We start from the raw sequence: 4,646 nt of genomic DNA, 5'->3' as shown, positions 1-4,646 counted from the left end.
TCCCTGGTTCCTTATGTGCCAATAATTCACTGACAACAATTCGCCACTACGTAATTCACCCACATGACAATTCATTCGGGAAAACTTACCAACAACAATTAATTCATCGACAAAGTGAGTGAGTGGGTAAGTGATTAAATAAGTCATAGTATTCGTGAGTGGGCAGATGAGCAAATGATCGAGTGAGTGAACAGATGAGCGATCCACTTGGTCACTCAGATACTCACTCGGTCACTCATACAGTTGCTCACTCACTCTGTCGCTCATGTGGTTACTCACTCACTCGGTCATTCATACAGTTACTCACCGACCCGGTCACTCATACGATTACTCACTCACTATGCCAGTCATACGATTACTCACTCACTATGCCAGTCATACAATTACTCACTCACTATGCCAGTCATACGATTACTCACTCACTATGCCAGTCATACGATTACTCACTCACTATGCCAGTCATACGATTACTCACTCACTATGTAATTCGCTAGGTCACTCACTCATTATGTCGTTCACTGTGTCACACACCCGGTCACTCATACTATTTATTATTCACACTCACTCTGTCACTCACTTGATCACTCACTCGGTACTCACTCACTATGTCATTCACTAGGTCACTCACTCACTCTGTCACTCATGCGGTTGCTCTCTCACTATGTCATTCACCCTGTCACTCATACGGCTACTCACTCACTCTGTCATTCACCCGGTCACTCATACGGCTGCTCAACTCACTCTGTAACTCACTCATTCAGTCACTTATATGTTCACTGACTCGCTCAATCGCTTACTCGTTCAATCACTCACCAATTCACCCGTTCACTAATTCGGTCACTCACTCACTTCTTCACCAGTTCATTCGATCACACATTTATTCACTTGTTCAATCACCCGATCACTCGCTCACTGGTGAGGTGGTTTGTCGGTTGATTCTCCGTCTCCCCAGTTACGACCCAGCTGTACACCACATGATTTCGTTTCTTCTCTTGTATAACGCGTATGCGATTGTTGCTTCTGACAATGTGCAAGAAATGTTTGTTCGTGTCATAAATCGCAAAACATTCAAAATTCTTCCGAAATTTCTCAACATGAATCTCCCCTCCAACATGAAGTACTCTATTACTCCCCCTTCACATGTATGAAATTTTACCTTTCCCGCCAGGACCGATAATACCGTGAACCGCCGTACACCATGCAGGAGCTGGTATGTATACATATCTAATTATTACACGATTTACCGTTCAACACAATCTCCGGCCCGAAGAGCCAAATGCGGCCCACTAAAGTATTCCATCCGGCCCGCGAAAGGTGTTCCGGTAGCATGATCTATACCCAGGCTGACCATATCTCCTCGATAAAAATACGGGAAATCGGGATCCGTAGCTAATTATCGCCAAAACACTGTCAAAGGCATGTTATAAGTGCCAATTGTAGCCAAAGAAAGCTTTTCAAAGTCGAGTAAAGTTGCCGATTATAGTCAAAAAAATTTCAAAGGCAAGTAGAGTTGCTAATTATAGCCAAAAAGAATCATAGTTCCAGAAATGTCAAAGACAAAGAAAAGTTGCCATTCATAACCAAAAAAGTTTGTCAAGGTCAAATGAAGTTGCCGATTACAGAAGAAAACTATCAAAGGCAAGTGAAGTTGCTAGTTATAACCATACTCAGGAAATCGGGTCATGCTAGACATCACAAATTATCTCCAAAACACTGTCAAAGGCAAGTAATAAGTGTCAATTTCAGTCAAAAAAAGCTTGTCAAAGTCAAGTATAGTTTCCGATTATATAGCAAAAAGAATTTTCAGAGGCAAGTAAAGTTGCCATTTACAACCAAAAAAATCTGACAAATTTAAAAGTTGTCGATTATAGCCAATAAATGTCAAAGGGCCGCTGTGGTGGTCGAGTGGTCATAGTGACGGACTCGCATCGCGGGAACCCGGGTTCGAGCCCCACCGTCACCACAGTGGTGGTCGGCTGAAGTTGGTTTTCTGTGGTTCCCAACTTCAAGGCGCAAATGCGAGCCGATCTCCCCGTTAAAAAGTCTCGCCACAGAGAGCAACAGTCCTACAAACAGTACAAATATTCAGTCACTACACATCACTCACTTCACTTCTGGCAGCACTGAAAAATCATACACAACACTAGATACGCACTCAGACTGTTAGGTACACATACTTACACTTCCGGCACAACTCACTAGGTAGTAAATTGCCTATGGCGATAGACCTGAGTTGTGCTCGGTTTGAAAAAAAAATGTCAAAGGAAAGTAGATTTGCCAGTTATAGCCAAAAAGAATCGCCAAATGCAAGTAAAGTTGCTATCTACAACCAAAAAATTTTTCAAACTGAAATGAAGTTGCCATTATGGATGAAAATTGCCAAATGCAATCAAAATTGCTAGTTAAGCCAATCGAATTATCAAAAGTTTGTAAAGTCGCCAACCACCGCTAAAATTTCTGAAAAATCGCCAATGACGGGAAATGAAGAGAACTGCAAGTCGCAATGGAGTAAGATGTAATTCACCAAAAAAAGGATGTATGTCTTATATATTATAATATATTTATAGGCTTATGGCTGTAGTTAATTATTATTAGAATCATAATTACCATAATATCATCCATAATTCCCATAATATCATCCATAATTACCATAATATCATCCATAATTACCATAATATCATCCATAATTCATTGAAAATAATCTTAATTCTTGATTTCAGTAAAATCAAAAATTCAAGCAAGTCTCCAAAATACGGGAAGAAACGACACGTTTTTTTTATATAAAAATTTTTAGACGGCCAAAATTACGGGAGCGTCCAGTAAAATTGGGTCTTTATATGGTCACCAATCTATACATAAAAGTTTCTGACCCGCGAGAGGCCAAAAATACCGCGTGTGTCTGGTCCATGGACTGAAAAGATTGCGCAACCACGTGACTGGATGCATTCAGTCATCACTACCGACAGACTACACGGTCTTTTAGGTCAGTTTTTCCTCAACCTGGGCCCTCTCGCGGTCCTGAGATATTCCGATGAGGAGCACGTGTTAAAATCAAGTTGAAGAGGGGCCATGAAAGGCCTGTATGGGGGGGGGAGACCCATATAGAGGCGTAGAGGTCCGGGTCCGTCGCCTGAAGGTAGTTCTGTGTCCCTCAACTTCGAGGAGCCATCCAATCTTCCCATAGGTAAAAAAAGTCTCTCCACAGTGAGCAACAAGCCTGCACACACAACTGTACAAATATTCAACTATAACACCTCACTCATAGTTCGAAAAGTAGATGGCAGCACTACACATATTCGATGTATCACTGAAATGGGAAGCGGGGTGTGTTTGGTCTTCAAAAGTCAGAGCACTACACATAACAAACGTTGCACAGAAACAAACTTCGCATTCCAACATGTACCAATTCGTTAGAGGAGTGATTCCCAACGTGGGCGTTAACGCCCCCTGGGGGCGATGGAATGTTCCAGGGGGGGGGTGGTAGAAGCTAGGGATATAACATAGGATTCTATGGGTTAGATTGCGTTGGGGGCGATGGGGGAAAAAAATTTCTCAAAAAGGGGGCGATGGGACAAATGGAAGTTCAAGTACACAGAAATTTAAATGATTATAAAATACTTATAACGCTGTTCAAATAATAATACGAGCATTAACATGCGGTCAAAAATGATAAAATAATAATGAAATAGATGCAGGAGGTGATAGTACGTACCGTGCGAGTACGCTTAGTGATATAGTAATGAAGAACGTCTTCATTTGGCCCTCGATAATCACTTGGGGGCAATATATTTTTCCGGGGGGCAGTAGAAGCTACGGGTGTAACATAGGGTTAGCTATGGGTTAGATTGCGTTGGGGGCGATGAGAGAAAAAAAATTTTGAGAAAGGGGGCGATGGGACGAAAAGGTTGGGAAACTATGCGTTAGAGGTTCCATAGGGGAATGTAGACGAGGTGCATGCGTGGTGTAGTTGTTGGTTAGGAATCCCTGTTCTATGATAAGAATCACACACACACACACACACACACACACACACACAGAATAGAGAAACTCGATTGGTCCTCGCTTGTTTTCTGTATATTGGTCATGAATTTAAGACTATCCCCCCCCCCCCCACACACAGCCCCCGGAATTCAGCTCACGAAACCTGCCATATAACCACGAGGTCGCAGTACATGGGCGCAAAGCTCCGTCGTCATGCAGCATCTTGCGGAAGACCCATCTGGTCCACCCTTCAGCAGGACTGAAGACCTATGCCAGCACGAGCAGATTGGCCGACATGGAAACGATGCAAGTGCAAGAGCACCCTTTCCTGAACCTCAGCATCCACGCGACGACGTTCTGGAAGCACTGCAAGGCCGCCGACTTGGTCATCCAGCTCAACGGCAAAGACTATCCGTCCCACAAGCAAGTCATCTCCAGTCACTCGACGGTGCTCAAGACCATTCTTGAGTCGCCTAAACCGGCCATGTTCCAGACGCTGGATCACACCGATATCTTGTGCGTAAGTATAGCTCCCTAGATCTTAACCACGTACCCACAGAGGAGTCTTCTAACAGAGAGCGGGGGGGAGCTAGCTTTGACGAGAAAACAATCAACTTACTTCTTTTAAGCCAGGGCCACACTAGTGGCAAGGCTGGACCAATACG

The sequence above is a fragment of the Pholcus phalangioides genome, unplaced genomic scaffold (assembly GCF_987345545.1).
Source record: "Pholcus phalangioides strain wild (caught in Gottingen) unplaced genomic scaffold, Ppha-v1.0 ptg000018l_1, whole genome shotgun sequence".
In the NCBI taxonomy this organism is placed as follows: Eukaryota; Metazoa; Arthropoda; class Arachnida; order Araneae; family Pholcidae; genus Pholcus; species Pholcus phalangioides.
This window is presented reverse-complemented; position numbering follows the sequence as displayed.